A 21,257-nucleotide genomic window follows, 5' to 3' on the forward strand; every position below is an offset into this window, starting at 1 on the left:
AGAAATGCTGAGTTGGTTTCATCAATGACTGGAAAAAGAACTGAAGAAAAAGATCTGAAGAAATTCTCAGTTCATACTCTGAGCTAAAGAAATTAGAGAACTTATGAATTCTGTAGAGATATCAAGATGTAATGGTTACATCTGTTTATTAAAGTGTACATTTTAAGTGTGATGTATAAATGATATTGGTTTGCTTAGTTCATTCTGTCCACTAATCCATCTTTATAAATAATTTCGCTAGTGAAAAATTTAATATGGTTATTTTTATGCTTAAAAAGCCCTAGATAAGAAATGATTGTCCTTTTGACCTTTTGCTATAGGTTCCTCCCCCCCCACCCCAGTTCTTGATACAAATATAGTTATCACTGAAAATAATTAAATCTGTCTTTTAGAATAACTCATAACATTATGTTTCTCACAGTAATTTTCACAGAAATTAACTCAATGCATAGATAAAGTTAATCTTTACTTAGTTATTCTCAAGAATAAATCTTTGCCTGCACAAACAGGAGGCTTTCCATCTGTCACAGTATCCAGATTTTTTAATCTTTCTAAGTTAACCCTGACATTTGCTATAACTTTAATGCTAGACATGCCAGAAGTAGTCTTTGCAAAATGAATATGGAAGACTGAACTCTGGCTAACTGCATTTTGACACACATTTGTGCCTAAAAAAAGCAGTAAGAAGTCATGGCATTTCTCAGATTTGCATGAGCAGCAAGAAGTTTCTGTCGTCATTGTTGTTTCTTCACAAAACTTACCTGAGCTTTCCTCTTCATCTGCATTTATGCTGTATTTTGATTAGGACTATTGGGTAGAACTCTGATAAAAATAATTAATAATTGCAATTATGCTAGTGGAAGAAGGTTTGAATGAGTAGAAAAGGGGACACAGATATTCAATTTACTACTGATATGATTAGCAATCATACTTGCTGAAACCAATGGCGTAATGATAATTAAAATCAGTGTCAATTTTTTGGCAACAGAGTCTGTTTTTTCATTATTCCTGTCCTTATTTGCAATAAATAAATAAATAAATATTTAAATAACTCCTTTCTTATGAGGCTGTATTTTCTTCTTAATATGACAGCTTCATGCAGGATGAACAAGGGGTGAATGATGTAATGAAAACCTGACAGCACAAACTGACAAAAATGTCTGTTTTTATTTACTTATTTACTGTTTGATTTATTCTTCAGTGCACCATTTAGTACTTACAAACAAAATGTTTGTTCATCTAATTTGATTTGACAGTTGTGTACAGTACAGCTTATATAAGGAATTAGAAACTTAGACTGTTGCCAGTTTTGTAAATACTTCTTATGAGATGGTTTAAAACCCTAAAGAATTAACTATGTCAGAAGCACATAAATCTATTAAAATGTACCACAAAATTAAAACATCAGGCTATGGCAAGAGACAGCCTATATGTGATAATAAGTAAGACAATCAATGTAGAATTTTCCTCTGTTGAGAATTCTTACCTAGAAAAAATATTTAAAGTTATTGACATGGATTAAATATTTATTTAAAACAGTGTCTTGGAGTTAGTTCCTTTAGAGACTAATTTTTACCAATAACTTTTGAATAATAAAATTTCCTAAAAGCACTAGAAGTGAGCTATTACAAAACTGCAACAGTGGATTTTAGTAAGTTTCAGAGAGGTTTTTCATCCTGCTAGAGAATTTATTACTTTGGTAACATACTGAAGTTATGTTTTTAGCCAACCACCTCATTGATTTCTAAGCTTTCAAAGACAGTGTTTTTAAGGATGCAAACATTTTTTGGAATTTTGAAGGGAAAACAGGCATTTACATGTAATTGGAGCAGAATACCCTGATGACAACCTTATTGCTGCTCATTGCTATTGGAAATAAACATTCCTAGAATTGTAGAAGTTACAATGTTGATTTTGGCACTGCAATCATCTTCCATATTCTCCAGCATGATAAAGGATGATCAGTCAGTTATGAAGAACTTATCAAACAATAAAGCATATAAGTCTCTAATTATTAATATTTTTCTTCCTTATACGTAGACTGTTTCAGGAAATATCTTTGCTAAACAACTGCAGCTTAGTAGCATTTAAACAAGTTTCATTCACTAGAATCAGTGCTCATAAACATTTCGTCCCAATATGACTCATTTTTTCAAATTAATTTTACAATAATTTAATTCACAGGCAAGTGAAATTCTCTAACACAGGATGGTGCATGTACACCCTGCCTGACATCTAGTTCTGAAGCCATGTGGTTTGTTCTTGGTTAGTATCACAAGCCAAGACCTCAATTATGATTCCACTGGCAATATAACAGAATAAACAGGGATGTTCAGTGTGCTTTGTCTCAGCCTCTATCTACCAAGGCCAATATATTTCCAAATGGCGTGCTTATCCCATTTATTATCCCTGAGCAGAGATGTATTAAATTATAATCCATTATGAGCCTTTTTACAGTTCTGATATTCAACATTTGTGGATATTAGAGCGTGGAGAGAAATGCTGAGGTGACCTATGTTTTAAAATTCAACCATTCAGAATGATTAGTAAAAACTTTGGGGAAAAATATTTACAGTTGTTTTCACATAGAAATAAGGCTATATAGTCCCTTATACAGGATCAAAATTAAATACTTTTCAGGTTGTGGAGCTGATTGTAAGAGTATTAGGGATATGAAGGTTTGCTGAGCTCCAGGGATAAGATATAATTAAAAGACTCTGCCAGGATTAAAAAATAAAATAAGACTACTGAGAAGGCAAGTTTGATAACCGTCTATAATGTCTAGCCATGGAGTGGTAAACAAAAGTCATAATCTCCCCACAGGCCATGCTCACAGCATGGCGTTCAGGAGCAATACTGACATAGTGACACATAACCTTATTCATCTTTAGTGGAGAGAAAAAGCACGACAAAAAGAAATCCCAGAAACAATTAATCTAATTTAAATTTGCCATATAAAAGTCAAGTGTCTATTTCTTTTTCATGACAAGCTGTCTACATGAAGAACACTTTATCTCACCTGTTTTAGGACTTCTGTTTTACTAGAGTCATTGTTCAGGTGAGAATTATTTCTCTTTTAGTTGTAAAGGAAGTCTAAAATGGATAGCCCTGTCTGAGACCAAATTGAAGTTTTGTATAGATGAAGCAAGTCAAGAAAATGTATTTATGTAGGATCAACAACAATTCACTTATGGCAAAGCAATATGCTGAATGAGATTTCACCATGGATATGGAGATGCAAAATTTCGGGACTCAGCACTTTCCAATCAGATATGCAAATGATAGAGTTATATCTGTGTAGGGATTTGTTATCATACTATAGTAGATAAATGTCTGTAGTGGTGCAGAAACTCAGTAATAAATTCCAGTAACACTTGAGCCTCAGAAATTACGTGTGTGTTTATCTGTGCATGTGCCTGTGTGTACATGTAAATTTACAGACCGCTACCATTGTATGTCACTCATTATGCAAAGTGTAGATTCCAGAAAGGACATACATGTGTAGTACAGCCCTTGTCACTTCAGGGCATTTGTCTTGACAAAAAAGACTGAATAGTGCCAAGAAAGAGGAATGCTTCCAGCACGTGGTGGTCAGGACTGAAGCTTTGGGGAATTATGAGATTATCTTTACTGCCTATATTACAGTAACATCTGGGAATACTAGGCTTGGAGCTGGAGCCTTTTGTGGCAAGTGCTGTGTAAATAGCCAGGAGGTATCTGCACTGGATTTGTTATAATTTAAATTAAAATATAAAGGATAGGAGATGGATATAGACAGAATGTAGAGAAAAGTACACACACAACAGACAAACAAACAAACAGACCAACAAACAAACAAATAAACATAACAAAAACAAGAACAATGAGAAAATACATTACCTAGTTTTGTATCACAGCAAAGGAAAGCAATGCAAAGGAGAGTAACCTCATGACTTGGATGTTTATAGGTGACTGTCCCTAAACATCTGGGAGATCCTGAAAAAAAAATGGGAAGATATATGAATATACAAAAAACATTGATGAATCAAAACTGCCAATTTAAACCCAGAAAGAATGAGATATCCTGAGAGTGGACAGGTAGCATGAAGGTAGTCTGTGTTAGACTATGATAATAACTCCATGAAGTTCATTCAATTGAATGGAAACAAGTATGTTAGCCAGCAGCCAACCAATTATGTTCCTGGCCACATAAAATCAATCATAATTAATTTGTTACCTTTGAATAATAAAAGAAATATCTTCTTCACAATTGTTAACATGTAACATAAGTGGGTTTATTAAAAAAATAAAATACTTTAAAGCAATTGAGTTTGTACCCGACTAGTACAATCACCCATTATCACACTCTGAAAATCTTGATTTGAAGATAATTAACCTGGGCCACTCTGACAGCTTCATTTCAAAACAGGATTGAAAATATTAAATGTTTCAAAACTTACTGAATCCTTTTTCTCATTTTCAGTTCTTTTCAAAAGCCTGACAGTCTAAGAATTCATTTAATGACCTTGAATTCGAAGGATTCAGTTGCTCCATCACTGCTAGACTGTATGGCATTTAATCAGTTATATCCTCAAGAACATCCTGTGACACAAATGACACAAGGCAATTTAAAGCTGATAGATAAGGGGACCTAAGGCATTAAAAGTTTGGGGCTGAATTTTAAAACATGCTTCTCCTATGTGCTTGGGCAATTTTGACACACACAGGTACGTACATAAGAAAAGCAGATTACACAGAGACCCTTCAGAAAACCAACTTGAAGCACTTCTCCTGAGCACTGAGCCTGTGATCTAAGCGTTGTAGATAACGCAGGAGACTGAAATAAAATTTCTAATATCAAATATAGTATTAGCAATTAACTGCTCTATTGTCAGTGCCCTTGGTACAGAAAGTATCTCCTTTGTCTTTTCCCCTTATATTTTCTTCTAGATTCTTTAGTGGTAATTAATGGGGCCAGGTGAGAAATTGACTGAGTTATAAGATTAGACAGCTTTAAAATTTTAAAACAAAGTGAAATAAGTTTATCTGTTCAAAAATTTCACTGATAAAACTGTGAGGAAATGTAAATTAAGCAGCAGTGGCCAAACTAGCAATGTCTGTTTTGCATACTGCCATTCTCATAATCTGATCATTCATTGCTAGGGCTTTTCAACTCTTTTTCTCTGATTTTGTACTAAACTGCTGTAGCACTGCACAGTGTTGTGCAGTTTTGGGGCATATATGAACTTCTCCTGTGACTTTTTGATTATACTGTTGTGGTCAAGGTGTACACAGATGTCTCTGAAGCAGATGGTAGAATGACATCTAAGAGCCAGTGTTGGTATACTGGATCAGACTTCAGAGTTCTTAAATATCCCTTTTCTTAGATGATAGAGATGATCACTAAAACTGTGTTCATTTTCTTGAGCCCACAAAAGATAGGTGACATTCACATGCCAGAAGCATGGGAGGAACACCCATGTTTATGTACGTGTGCCAACCCTTATGTTTTCTCACAGACATGTCCAAAGACAGTTCCTGCAGTACACCAGTGGCAGCTGGATGCAGAGCTGGTGCTTAGGTCACATTTTAGAATTGGAAATGAGTTTCTTCTTAGTGCCCTCGAGCTCGGTTGTTCTTCTAGATTCAGATCTGTGCCTTGTGAAAGTTTGGTAAGCATTGTGGAACAAACAGAAAAAACATGATTTGTTGTATTTTTCTGACATTAAGTGTTACAGCCCATTAAAACAACAACAACAACAACAACAAAACAGTTAGAAAATGAGGAAATGATGGAAGTTTTGCAGACTTTGCTGTCTCAAAACCAGACAATATAGAGTGTCAGGAGGCAAGTACTTCAGTGCTTACAGTGCTTCAGTGCATACAATGTATGTGTTCCAATTCCAGCAACTTCAGTATTTTCTGAGGTTTTAGATGAACAATAGTGATTACTAGGTACTTTAATGAATTATGTGCTAAGAGCAGCAGAGATGCACCAGTGTACAGCAAAGACAGTTCTATTTTAAAAAACGTAACACAGAGAATCATTTAATTTATTGATTCTGTCTCTTAATTTGTTCTGATCTCTTCTGTCTTCCTTCTCAGCATCATAAGCGATGAAGCAGCTGAAGGCACAGTGCTGGTAGCATTCGTTGCTACTCTGAGACCAGATCCCACACAACACAAAATCTGTTGTCAGTCACACACATGTATATTTTCTTTCTGACATAAAAGCTGCTTTAATGGCAGTATTTAGATCATGCTGATCTTCATGTAACTGTGTAATAATGAATGCATTTCTGTGAGTTCAAAGGCTTTACCAGAAAGACCAGCGAGTCTTTCCCTCTCTGTAACCTCCCCTCAGTGTAATGCCCAATCCAGTGATGGAGGAGAGAGAGAAAACACACAGTCAGCAGCATGGATGAATTGTGTTCTGTCATTTACACACATTTTTATCATTAAGTCTACTGGATTTGCGAGCTAAAAAGTGGGATAGGTTCTTCTCTTCAGTTGCACATAGTTTTGCAGTCTGCAGTTGAAAATATGCTTCTATGTTTGCAAAATTAGCCCAGTTAGACTAAAAAGAGCTGTGAAGTATTAAGAAAATATAAAATCAGGGCAAAACAGTGAAAAAATACTCCAGAGAAACATCTGAAGATGAACTGCCCCAGTCACAAAGATGTGGTTGCATATTATTGTATTGGTATCATCCTGGGGGAAAGTAAAATCTCATGAGAGAATAGAAAAACTCTTGCTTGAATGTGCCAGGATCACAAAGGATTAAATTAAAAGGCGTGAAAACATTCAGAAGTTTAATGAAATGACTGAGTCACTAACAGTCCATTTCTTTGGTCCTTCCGGCACATTTAACTCACTCTCTTTTTAAAATTAGATTATTTGTATTCTCTCCGGATTCAGTAATTCTCTAGCTATTTTATCATTTTATTACATTATGTTACCTAACTGTACCTTTTTTTCTCCAGGATGTGGCAGTTACCCTTTATCTTTCCCCCAGTAGAGCTTTTTACATCGATATTTTGTTCTTTCCTCTTGGTATTCACTTGTGGTGTTTTACATAATCTTTCTCATGTTCTACAAATATGTGTTTGTAGTATTTTTATAGCCACTAAAAATGAGACTCGGGCCCAGAAAAGTAGCACAGCTAATGAAGAACTGCATTTCCCATAGACCATAGAGTGGTTCAAATGAAAGGATTTGTCTGTGTTTAGGGCCTTTTGGGAAACTGATTTTGTGAGTGATGAATTTTTACACTATTTGAGTGAGAACAAAATCTGAGCAAAACAAAATGTTTTTTTCTTATTAAAGGAAATTTGATAACTTGCTCTTGAGCAGTCTCATTGTTGAGCTAGAAAGTTCAGTGGCCCATCTAGACTTCTTAAAGTGCAATGCATATGAAATTGATTTTATCCAGGCTGTTGTATATAGTGACTGAAAATTACCTATCTGAAGTGCAGTCACAGTTTTCATTTCTGCAATGCTTGCAAGTGTGTGTAGGAAAAATTACTGGTATACTGTGTGATTATATCACCCACACTGAACTCTGGCATCCCCCTATTGTCCTACAGAGCTTTATGAAATACCAGCAAAAACTATAATTTGTTAAAAGTCCATTATCTACTTTTAACTGAAATACCCTGTGGCTGGAGTGTAGCTATGCACACAAATTTGTCTTTACAAACAAAAAAATCTGAAAAAGTCTCTTTCTAATATTCCTGGTATTATTTTACTTTGGTAGGACACTACAAACCTTTAGTCAATTACATTAACAGCTTTATTACAGGTTTTTTTGAAAAAATAATTTGCAGAAGGAGGTTTGCACATTGTATGAACACTGATAGGGCCACTCTGGTCACTCTCCTTTTAATCAAATATAAAAAAGAGTGTCACATGGTAGACCAGCCTCATGGTGTCAAACCTCACTCACTGTTCAGTTGACAGCTCCACTGCCCCCAGGGACTAGAGCTGTCAAGGTACATCCCAGCTATGAAGAGACATTTGGTTTCTACAGGTCCTGGTGAATTCAAAGTAACAAATGAATTGAAAATTATAATTTTTTAAAAAGTCCCTCTGCTTAATGAATAGTCAATGAAGTTAATGGGACCGTGTGAGAACAAGTTTTTAATAGCTTGATTTATTAGCAATGCAAGCTATCCCATCCTAAACCAGAACAGATTTAAAAACTATTAATGTTTGGGAATCAAAAAAATAAGTGTCTCCAAATTCACATCCTAATCTGACATAGTTGACCTCTTTCCCTTTTCAGCTATTTGTCTCAGCAGAAAGATTTCAAAAAGTTTCAGTTCTTCCCTGAGCTTTGGACAACTGATCACGATTTCAAGACAAGATTCAACCCCAGGCTGAAACACCTGAGTTTACATATGGGCTAAGGTCAGGGCCAACAAGGTGTTATAGGCTGTTGCCCTCATCAGCATTTGGGGTATAAATTGCCACATGGGTGAGAGATCATGTATAGGATCTAAAGCAAATGGATGCTATTACAGAGCAGTACTTAAGGCATGTCAGATAGCACTGAACAAGTGTGAGTAACTAGGTCAAAACCCAGTCCTCAGTTGACCGGGATACAGGAGCCCAGACAGCACACGTTTAGACACCTGTACTTAGGTGGTTTAGTCTTGAAATGAATACCTTTCTGAATGCTCACACTAATGACTGCAAGGCTTTGTTCTCAGAATGACTGTAATGTTAAAGCCTTCTTCTGTTACTCAGCTGTGTGTGATACTTTGGCAGTCCATGGGAGCAAGCATCATTACAGAGCCTTCTGCCTCACTCTTAGGAAAACTTTTCTTGGAGCTGATAATGAGAATGCCCTCCAGGATAATGGAAAGCAGAGTGTAGAAATGCTCAGTGGGTGCTGAAGGTCAGCATCTGTTTCCTAGCTTTCTTTGCCCTGGTATTGAATCAGTAGTTGGATCTTTTTGTGCCTAAACTGAACAAGCTAATGGAACTGTGTGAGCTTATTACTGTGCACTCCTTGTAGATGACTGAAGCCTGATAATGTACTACAGTAGGAGAAATTGCTTCTTGGTGGCTTCAGATAAATCTGAGGATACAATTCAAAGCTGATGACGACATTTTTTTTGGTATAAATTTTTATAAATAGATAGGTGTGTATGGTGTATACGGTACATCCTCACTTTCTTTAGAATTTAATCTTTGCAAAATTATAGCTGGTGAAATTCCACTCCTACAACTAGGGTAAAATTAATGCTATACTGGCAATTAAATGACTACTACAGCACTATCCTAAGTAAAAAATCATTTCAAGGATAGATGGAAAGCTAAAAAATATATCCTTACTTTACCACAGGTTACTGTTACATATAGCGTACTTAGAGTATACACTGTATGTACTGTAGAGTGAACAAAGAGAACAGAAAGTATAATACTGTTAATGAGAATTCTGTCTCCAAACCATTCTTTGTCTTGTATTTCTTCAAAATCCACTTGGCAAAATAACTTTCCTGACTGCCTCCAAGCCAGACTGCCAGCTTATGATTGCAGACTGGTGCCTGCCCATACTGAGCCAAAGTGCGCTCCTCTGTACAGACACCCTGTGCTGGGAAGATTGAACCTCAGAAGAAGAAATTTCTAACAGTTTTTTCTTGCTCTTTTCTGCTAAAAACAACTACTAATAATCTGCCTTATGTAAACACTCCCATGTTGGTAGCACTGGCAAATTATCTGTCTTGAGACTGAAAAAACACCAAATAAAACCAATAAAATGTGCAGAGAAGCAGAAAAGAGGTTATTATTCAACTACATTTCAGGTGCCTTAGCATGGAACTTTCATGCAGTTACAGGGAGATGGACAAGATGACCTAAACTATATACCTTTTCTTCTCTATCAGAAATTGTTATGGTTCTATAATTAGATCAAACAAAGTCATGCTTTCCTCAGCCTGCAAGTGGTGCCAAGTGTTATCAGTATGGAAAGGCAGGACATTTAAACCACTCAGGCAGGTGAAGTCACTGTCACTGATATTATTTTCCTGAGTGCTGATAACAGCTGTTCAGCTAATCCAGTTCATAGACTGCTTTGCTGTAGCATAATGATATTTGCACCTCTGGAAGACAGCCACACTCTATTGAAATGATGCTTGATAATGTTTCTGTGCGAGTTCTGCTTCAATTGACTTGACTGCAGCGTTATCAAAATGTTCCGTTTATAGAACCCAAACTCTATTTGGTGTCTCCTTGACAGAAAAGAAAAATTGGTCTCTGAACATTGTCACCTTAACACATTAGTTACAGACAACACTTTTCTTGAATGCAAAGGGGAACAATTACACTTTGGGGGCTTTTTGTTCACTGCTATTGTAGAGCTACAGGTGCCTATTGGACTGCTCTTTACTGCTGCACAGAGCAGCCCCATGTTTGACTCCATCTTGTAGGCAGCTGGCCAAACGTGCTGATGGGTGGCATGTGCCATGAGTTTGTATTAACATAATTCAAAAAGCAGCAGATCCCTCTTTTGTTATAAAAATCTGTAATCCATACATGTATATGGTAGCCCAACAATCCAGCTGTCTCCTGAGGAAGTTCTATGTGATAGAATATGCTGACAAATCTCATACCTATCTGTAGGAATACCTTTGTGTTAGTTCAGGAGAATCGGAACCACATTTGGAAGAACAAAAGTTTTAAATAAAGGTTTCTATTTTGTTCCAAGTAGCATATAGCCAGATCGTGTCTAGATTAGCTAATAATAGATTAGGTATGGTAGGATTGGACTTCTGAGTCGAAGAAATTGGGTTTGACACTTGCATCAATCTTGTTTGCCAAAACAAAACCTCTGAATTAGGCTGCTAGTTTGAACCAGATGCCCCCACCACCCATGTGGTTCGGAAGTGTCTGCAGCATAAAACATTTCCAATAGCATCTGGAGAGTGTTTGTCATCCTGCTGGGACAGGTCTTCCCCTGTAGTTTCATTTGTAAGCTGCATAAACTGAACTAACACAAGAGAAGTGGAGAAAGCTTTAAGATTTGCTTCAAAAGTTTACTCCTGCTCTGGTTCAAAATAGTACTGCTGACACAGCCACACTGTCTGAAAAACCCCTGTTTCACAACCGATTATTATTTCTACTATAAATAAAGAAAACATTACATTGAACACATCACCTCAGACTTAACTATTTTAAGTTAGTCTCTCATCTCTGTGCTCCAGTTTATTTCATTCTGCCTTTTGATTCTTGAGTCTTTTGTATGAGGTGCTCTGGCTGAAACTATATGGCTGCAGACACAGAGCAATAATACACTGTCCTTTAACACAAGGCTCCAGCATCTGGTAATAGCTTGTCAGCAGCTTTTAGGGTCCAAGTCCAACCATCTCTAATAGCCTTTGACAACTCAAGACCATATACAGTCCTTTCTCTTCCTCCAGTAGCTTCAAAAACCTTTTCCACACTCTGCACACAGACACTCACTGTAAATGGAATTCACCCCAGTGTGGAGAACTAGTCAAGCTCCTAATTTTTGCCCAAGGGAGCAGAGAGAACCACAAGCAGGTTTTCTATGCAGGGCTGAATTTTACTCCAAATCAGATGCCAGTGTCACATCGTTATATTTCAGGGCAATAGAGATAATTATCAAATGCAAGATCTGAGGAGAAATGAGATGGCATCAGGAGATGTTTTGATGAGCAATTAGCTTAAAAATGAAAGATTTTTTTCTTGATTATATAAGTTTGTGGGCAGGAGTGTAATTTTTGAATAAAGTAATGTGAGTATGAAATGGTTTGTGTTTGTTCCTGCTGTAGGAGTATCTAGTTAGCTCTGTCACTTTAGTTTTTCATTATTTTATTGTATCCTGCCTCCTTCTTTGTTTGCTGGAAATATAAGCATGACATTAATTTCATTATCCTATTCTGCATGCAAGCATGTATTACATTTGCAAATGAACAAGTGGAAAGCAGAAGCAAATTCAGAAAGAGAGACAGTTTATTATGCATGCATAACCAAGCAACTGCTTGTTTTAGAACAGTACATCTTGAACAGTTGCGATAAGCATTGCTAGGATTTAACTATGAGTTTATGAATAGATTTTTTTTTTTAAAGTAACTACTATTGAAATTACTTCAGTTCATTGAACTTTGCCTGCTTTATCTTGAGTAGCACCACAAATTGTGATATTCATTGTTAGACTGAGTTCAAATCTGAAAATGAGAAACAAGGGATAAATGTGGGTATTATTAAAATACATAACTTGCCATAAACTCTCATTATTGTAAGCAGATTCCCCTTTTATAACATCTTAAATAAAAATAAAGAGAACTGCAAAAAAGATGTTTTGCAGCTCCAATCATAAAAAGAAAAATCTTTACAAGAATTTTTTTTCATTCAAACTAATCTAAATTACTCATGCCCATAAAGTCTGCACTTTGCTGTAAATTCCAGGATATTACTCCTATGCATGAAGTGAAAGAACCATAGGTTTACTCATGAAAATAGAACTCATTAGCAGAGCCAAGTTGATAGCGGAGGTGGTAGTAATTGTGTTTCTTGTTAAAGCAAAGGATAATGTTGCAACATTATTTAGACTTAGTGATGCCACCTTCTGTATTTTGCAAAGTCACACCTGCATACCTGAGCTCAGGTTTCAGTTCACAGTGCATATGGCCTCGCCTCAGTAACACAGTTCTATATGAAGATTGCTAAGGTAGAAATTAACTGTACAATTCTCATCACAGACGAGGACGTATAATGGAATACTGTGACTTGAAGTATTCTTATTAGTTACACAACGTTTCTATGATATATTACAGTTACATATGAGGGCTGCTCCAAAAGTAATGTCTCCTATTTTTAATATTGGCACATGACATCAGAGGCAGATGTTGGTAGTATGACAGTAGAGGTTGAACCTTCCCACCAATATTCCATCATATTTTGTTGCCATGTGACAGATGGCAGCAGAGAAGCAGTCTGACAGAATGGCGTTTTACATGGAAGTATGTATGGAGCAAAGGGATGTCACAGAAATCCTCCATGCAGAAAAAACTACACCCACTGACATCCACTGATGCTTGCTGAACATTTCTGGAGGCCAAACAGTGGATGTGAGTGCAGCAAGGCATTGAGTGGTGCATTTCAGCAGTGACAAAAGCAACAGTACATCACCTCTGCTGATATAGACTGTTATAAGTGCAGCATATTGGCTCTTGTTCACTGGCGAAAATGCATATCTAATGGTGTTGGCTACATTGAAAAGGAGTGTTTCATAGCTGTGAATTTGGACTATCAAATATTATTATTTTGCTCTTTGTATCTGTTACAGTTTCCATGGAAATAAATAGGAGGCATTAATTTTGGAGACATATATTCACACTTACAACATTGATAATATGAATAATGTTAGTATGACTTTACATTATATGTTGCATTATATTCTTATCTTAGATACTAATAATGTAACTATAAAATATGATTTATATAATATTCACATTATACTATACATTTATACTACAACTTCATAGTTATTCTACATACGCTATACTTCAAAAGCCATATATACTATGTAAGTTCAGTAATGAGACAGAAAAATTGAAGCATGTGTATGAATATATTGTCTTTTTTTTCTCCTCAGTAATTATTATAAAGCTTTTCTTCCATTTGTCTTCCATTCATTCTGTATGCATTTTCTCCTTCCTCATTTTCTCTTATGCCTTGTCATCTCTTCATTTTCCAACAATTTGCATTTTCTTTATCATTTTTGTCTGTACTTTCTGGATATCTGCCCGCACAAAAATCATTGAAGACGGTAGTCATGCAGTTCACTGGGCTAAGATTGGAATGCGGGGTGCTATTTCTGGTACAACAACAAACCTGCAGGAAAATCTTATTCATGCCATCTTGCTGCTTGCTGCCACTTTTTCTATAGCACTATAAACATTTACTTTTGTACTGAGCTCCTATGTCCTCCTAGAGATTACAAAAGGGATGTGAATAAATGCAGAGCTATGTTGCCACCCAGATCAGAAAGTTCACCTTGTGCGGGCAGGGCATAAGAGAGGGGTAATAACTTTGTGAGAAATCACATAGCTATTGGAAGACATACAAATCCCTGAAGGAAGGAAGTGTAAAGCTGCAGGTTTTTATTTTTGGTCAGTGTTTTCTAATAGTGTCTCATTCAACAGGCTGGATTTATGCTGGGTTTCCAATAATGAGCTATGATGGCCAATGCCATCCTGCCCTGCATTAGAAATATTGTGGCCAGTAGGAGCAGGGAGGCAATCATCCACCTGTACTCAGCCCTGGTGAGGCTGCGCCTTGAGTACTGTGTCCAGTTTTGAGCCCCTCACTACAAGAAATACATTGAGGTCGTGGAGCGTGTTCAGAGAAGGGCAACAAAACTGGTGAGGGGTCTGGAGCACAAGTCTTATGAGGAGAAGCTGAGGGAGCTGGGATTGTTTAGTCTGGAGAAGAGGAGGCTCAAGGGAGACCTCATCGCACTCTACAACTTCCTTAAGGGAGGTTGTGATGCCTCTTTTCCCAGGCAACAAATAGGACCTGAGGAAATGGCCACAAGTTGTGCCAGGGGATATTTAGATTAGACATAAGGAAAACTTTTTCTCTCAGAGAGTGGTCAGCTGTGGGAATACAAGAAAAACTGTTAAGAGCAGCAGCTGTGTAGCAAGATAAACAGCATGTGAACCAAGGACATCTCTAGAAGAAAGAACGGCTCACAGCTCTGATTGGATAACCGCCCACATGAACGATTGAAGAGTGTTTGTAGAATGCTTTGTTGACATGTAAAGGTGGATGAGAAAGCTAGAAAAAGAAAACTTGTGAAAGTATGTAAGTAATGTGAGAACTTGTAATAAGCAATTTGGGTCATTCACATCTGAGTCCATGCATCAGACGCTGCAGTCAGCCACTGGAATGGCCTGCCTAGGGAGGTGGTGGAGTCACCGTCACTTGTGGTGTTCAAGTGGCATCTGGATGAGGTGCTATGAGATATGGTTTAGTAGTTTAGTGGTAGTAGTGGTGACAGGAGGATGGTTGGACTAGATGATTTTGTAGGTCCTTTCCAGCCTTGTGATTCTATGATTCTATGCTGATTTGCAGGTTACATTATGCAGTGGGATGTATACAATTTCAATGTTGCAAAGTATGGTGAAGCCAAAGTACTAGCACCACATCCAGTTCAGGAGTCAGTCAGGCTTCAGAATGTCTTGAATATTAAATATAAGCTTATGCATCCATGTGACGAATTGATTTAGAGATGAAGACAGAGACGACCATATAAAAATGGACAGTTGTTTTTTTATTCTCCTCTTTATACTTTAATTCTAGTTAAGCTTGTCACAATCATTCTAATGGAAGAGTATGGTTATTTTGAATATACAAAACGTCTTCTACTGAACTGTTGGCTGGAATTTACTGTATGCAGATTGATACACATGGCCGAGTGTCCAGTATTTAAGAGAGGTGTTGCTCTCAAAAGGGGAACAAGTAAATCTGCTAGACATCAATTAATACTAACAAAAAGTTAGACTCTCACTTGCTCTTCCTTGTCCTGATACAAAAGAAGGCCTAATTGTTTTTAAATTGCTCTAGATCTGCTTCCAGAATGGTCTTGACATAACCTTACTGAATCAAGTTGGCACTTCTGCTGTGATAATTTCATACACCATATTACTTGTATTAAAAAGACTCCCTAAAAAAAGAAAAATGAGAACTGAGGAACACATGATTCCCTGAATGTTTCTTCTGTGTACCTTCCTTAGTTTCCACAAGAGTGAGAGACAGGTGAGAGTACTTGCACAGCAAGAGCGCACATCCTGATATAATGATGTCATCATATCAATGGCTGATATGCGCATGAGCCAGCTCAGGAGAATCCAACTTCACTTTAACATATCAAATATTGTAATTGACAATTTTCTTTTGGGTTTTCTTGACAGAGTAAGAGAAAAGTGCCCAGAGATGAAAGTTAAGTGCAGCAGACCAAAATCATCACTGATGGAAATGCACTGAAATTGCTTTAAAACAAAATGCAAGGAAAGAAGCGTCAATGTGATGTCTACAAAGTAATTACTTTTAAAGGCTGAGGCAGTACAGAATTTGCGCGAAAGGAAAGTAATAAGTTTATTAAAAATACTTTCCCTATGCTTACTAATATATTTGTCTTGCAAATCTGTAACTCTTCATTACACTTCTCATACACACTGTAAGTACCAACTCAGAGTAAAATATTTAATAGGTTGTAAATTCCATGATTACAGGCAGTTGATATGCTTTACAGATTACACTGTCCTCTCTCATGCTGTAGCCATTCAGGGAAGTCTCAATACACGAGAGGGCTACATTGCTGCTAGAAATTACTGTTTGTTTGATTCTGCTTACAAATATACTGTTATGTTGACAAAAATCATTCAGTAGTTTTTTATTGTATTTTAATTAAGAACAGGTCATTTACTAAGACCTGAGTTGAGTTTAAATACTGTGAGGAAATGTCACCCACTCATTGTTAATTCATTGAGTCATCTTTTTTAATTAGATCAAGAGTTAGAGGGATCATGCACCAGTATTTATATTCATTACAGAAATAACATCAAATCTGTTATCTAATAAGATTGTACGCAGGTTTATAACACAGGTGGTTACTGAAGATTTTATGTACTAGCTGATTATCTAAAATCAAAGTTATGAAGTACTTCTGATAACTTTTAAAAAGAAAAAACTAAGAAATGTGAAATAGTAGGGCAAGAAATTTCATGGTTGTACTCTAGGAGTTGAGAACTCAACACTTCTATTTGCAATCGGTGAAGGAGAAGCCAGAAATATTCTTTCAAGTTAAGAGACAGCCCAGCTCATTTTTCTGAGATCAAGAACCTCTAACACTGCACTGTGTTCAATGAGTTCATGAGATTAATTGACACCCCAGGAGGCCTCATGAAACAGCATCAAACCGTAATCAGCCACTTGAGTTGTTGTCTCAGGAAGCCTCAGGTCTCCACGGCAGCAATAGAAGTGCTCGTTATGTCTGGATAATGTATTCCCATCCAAGCACTTGTGACAGAATTAGCTCTATGGTATACAGTTTATTCATCTGAGGGCATATGAACATAGATCATCTTTTATTTGTTCAACACAGTATTTATTTAAGATCTTTCATGCCCCAGATGCTAACATATTTTTTCAAACAGCATGTTGTATTCTACTATGCAACTCCTAATACCAGTAATCATGTATGGTGAATTCAAGAGAAGAACAGGCATTTACTATCAATTTGGTGCCATATTAGTTTAATACTCAAAAATATTAAAAAAAAAAAAAATCTAGTTTTTGATTCAAAAGTTGTTATTTTCCTTTTCCGTATCTTGCTTTTCATTTTTTTTCCCGAATATTCTTCTTCAGAGTGTTTTCAGACACGCTTTTAATAATTTTAATAATCTCTGGAAATTCCCCTAGATTTACATTTCATCTTTTCTTTTGATTGCTTTGTTTTCTTATACTTGTTAGAGCTGACTTCCTTGCTCCCTTTTAAACTAATAGCAAAACTTTCATTGGCTCCAGCCATGGTAGACTGAGCAAAGTCCTGGGCTGGAGATGGAGGTGGCTGCACCTCGGGTTTGTTGTGACCCAGTTCCTGGGGGGTGGAGGGGACCTTGCCTAGACACCCAAAGCCAGATACTGGGTGGAGCACTCAAAGAAAACATTTTCTAAGTAGGCCTTCATGCTCTTTTGCAATTTGTCCTTATTACAGGTAAAAGAACAATGAGAAAGTTGTTAAGTGGCATAGAGGTGTCTCAGTAAATCATGAGCACGGTTTGGCAGACTCACAAACATTGCAGACTCACAGCTAACACATTAACATCACTACTAATTATACTGCCAAATAAACACAGAAGTTGGCAGACAGAACCAGGTTTCTATCACCTCTGTGGGTAGTAACTTGTTGGAAGGTGGGGGCCAGGAAAATAACTAAGAGGGAAGCAAACAAAGCCACATCATCATGCAGGATAAGCTGTAAGTCAAGTAGCATATGATGGATTAAAAGGATACTGGAGCTGAGGTACACCAACTATGGAAAGCTTGAATAAAACCATAAGGTGGTTTGTTGCTACTGAGGCACTGCTTCTTATGTGTCCCTGCTTGTTTCAGTAGAGCATTCAGTCTCTCCTGCTGAGGAGACAACTTCATGCTGAGAAAAAAAAAACCTAGCACTTTACCTCACTACTAGAGGAAGATTAAAACAGAGAATATGATGCAAGAATATAGACAATACACAGAGTATTTAGATTTTCTTGATTTAAGGTAAATTCAGTTTTAAGTCTGGAGGTGTTGGATAAAGTCTGAATTAGTGTTTTCAGTCAACAGTTGTTTTCTACAGTCAGCAATCATGTCTTCCAGTTCATTTATTTGATCTGTTAGTAACTACTGTCTTTTGCTTGTGGACATGCTCCCGAGTCTTGCATTCATCACACGAAAGTAATTTTGGAAAGAAGCTGTTTTTCCTTAAGGCACAGCAGAAATACTACTGGGCAATTATTCCTGTCTGATGGCTCTTGAGTATGTGATGCCAGAGTTTTACTTTGGAAATTGCCATAATAGTGCCATAAATCTGTGCCCGTTTGTGTTGAGAAATTAAATGACTTTTAATTGCCTGATATGCTGCAGGGTGGGTTTCAGACCATAGGCATTTTTCTAAAAAGAACTAGAAAAAGTATTAATTCCATATCCTTCTTCCTTCCTTTCTTCCTTCCACCTTCTCTCTCTCCCACGCATATAATCTTTTTCAGACAAAATGCATACATTATAATTCTATTTGGTAGAGGAATGAAAGGCATTTTTTTGCTCTAGCTTGGATGAGCAGAACTGTGACGTGTATAAAAATTCAAAAAGTTGATAAAAATGTACACTGAATTTTGAAATCAGGATCAATGGAAGAGTGTTATATGTGTGTGTGAGTAACCTTCCTTTTTCCATTTAACTTTGAAGGAAACCAGTCTTGAGTTTCTGTTGAAAAAAATGTACAAAATAAATAAATAAATAAATAAATAAATAAACAAATAAATAAATAAAAGAATGCTTGAAAAGCTAATGTGCATAAATATTCTCATTTCTCCAAAACAAAAACAAAAAACAAACAAAAAAAACCCAACATTTTATCATATGCTATAAAATGTAATTATAAGCTATTGTTTTATGGGAAATTTTAAGAGAAGACTGCATAGATATAATTAAATTAATGGATGATTAGTGCTTACTTTGTAACACATTTTTCTGAAGTAGATTTCAAGTACATGTAGCACAAAAAAAAAAAAAAAAGAAAGAAAAAGAAAAAAATTGACCAATTTGGATTTCATAAATGTTTATTAATATTTTGTCATAAATTTAGCATTCATTCTCTGTTGCTATCAGCAATAGAAACTCACTGAATTACTCCACATTGTTTGGCTCTAACAGTATTTCTTTCAGTATCTGAAAAGAAAGAGTCAAACACTATTAAATAAGAAGATGTAAATGTTTAATGTTATTGTTATCAAAGACTATAAAAAGCTATCTGACATGATTAGCCCGTATCACATGAAAAAAGCACTTACTAAGGTTATAACAGGCAAAGATGAGTTGTGTGATAACTGTTTCTGTGCCTACAACAAATGCTTTATTTTCCTACACAGTTACTGCATGATCAATATCATTATTGTAAACGGCTTTGACCTAACTTGAATATGAAAGACACTGAACATAAGTTAAATTCTGTAGTGTTCTATAGAAAAAGGTCAAAATGTACAAGGATCTTAACTTATGTCAAGTAGGTTTCATCTGAAAAGAGGTGTCAGGCAAAAAAAAATATGACATTGCATAATCTATTAAATGCAGTGCTGGAACACACATTGTACTCTAAAAACTGCAATTGAAAAAATGAGAATGGTAAGAGACAAATGGAGGACTCACTCTTCAGGTTAATTGATAGCACCTTGCTCATCATAAAAGAGGTAAAAGAAATAATCACTGTAAAGGAAAAGAGAAAGTAGCATGAAATAGTGAACAAATTGAAGGGATTGACTTTAAATTGAAGGCAGACAATAATGTCAAAACCAGATTCACTGAAGGACTCACATTTGTGCAGAGAAAGAGGACTATGAGGAAAAAGTGAGGGTTGCGTTTATTTCTTCTGCATAACAGGAACGGTTATTCTGACCAAGTTAGAAGATACATTTCTGTTCTATCTACATTTTAAGTCAATCATACTGAAATATAACTTCAGTGAAGCCTTAGTAGGGAGTCCTGATTGACACTAGTTAGCAAAGGCCATAGACAGATCAGTTGGAAATGTTCTAAGACTATGTATGATTTTCTGTCTTTTGAGTCTTTTAGTATTTGCTCTTAAATGTCTTGCATATAATCCTAGCAGTAATAAAACCACATTCCTTTCCACTGTTAACCCAGAAATTGTTTCAGCCTCTACTGTCATGTACCAACTCTGACAGTTGTGACAAACTTTGTGTTCTTGTGTTCCTGTGGGTCACATCCCTTCATCTGGGGACTGTTGCTCTACAGAATCACTACAGAAATTACATTTTCTTCATAGCAGAATTAGTATTTGGAAATTTAATTATTTCATAGAAAATAAAAAAGACTTTGAAATATATAAGTTAAATGCACTTACATGGAACACAGATTAACACTGAAGATATGAATGGCCTACTGGTGCTTTTCTTCAAATTCATATTTTCTATAAGGCTGATTCCAATCAACATTCCTTATTTTGATATTAAATGAGCTAGGAATAGGTTTGTGACTCCTCAAAGTTACAGGTTTTAGATGGATCTGGCCTATTATTTCTAGCAGCTTTATATTCTGAAAGCAATATCAGGCCTGCTAAAAGCATTGCACTTTCCATGTCTCAGTTTTCCAGTGGCAAATGGAAGTGGATATAATTGAAAATGCTGCAGGAATATACAGAGCGTGGAAAAAATATGAAAATCTTTGTTTGCAGAAGTTAGTAGATTTCCTCTATAAGTCAACTGAGAATTACAGTATTACTACTTTTGAAGAAAAATATATTCCTTTGCAATAGATAATTCTGAAACTCCTCCTTGTAGATCTTGCATTGACAGAAACTATACATAGAACATTCAGGATGGAGGATGGTAGAATTTGTGCAGAGTAAATGAAATCAATTCCAGACAGGGGTGGGTAGAATTTCCTAGAAGACCCTGCAGAGGTGAGCTCTAAATGTTAGCAACCAGCAAATGTGATTTTGGCACACTATCTTCAAGCACTTC

At 36.2% G+C, this 21,257-nt stretch overlaps 1 protein-coding gene and 1 long non-coding RNA gene across 3 annotated transcripts in view; one reads left to right on the top strand and one right to left on the bottom strand.

The window, feature by feature from the left end:
- The window catches only part of ZNF804B (zinc finger protein 804B), a 210,962-nt gene that overhangs the window by 154,213 nt on the left and 35,492 nt on the right, over positions 1–21,257 (top strand). The gene's annotated exons all lie outside the window — the stretch shown is intronic.
- On the bottom strand, positions 751–5,413 carry LOC121112267. The gene is made up of 3 exons (XR_005856519.1): positions 4,440–5,413; positions 3,880–3,975; positions 751–822 (listed from the first exon to the last, which is right to left on the bottom strand). It is a non-coding gene; the product is annotated as an uncharacterized LOC121112267 (long non-coding RNA).

This window comes from Gallus gallus, chromosome 2, assembly GCF_016699485.2.
Source record: "Gallus gallus isolate bGalGal1 chromosome 2, bGalGal1.mat.broiler.GRCg7b, whole genome shotgun sequence".
Lineage (NCBI taxonomy): Eukaryota > Metazoa > Chordata > Aves > Galliformes > Phasianidae > Gallus > Gallus gallus.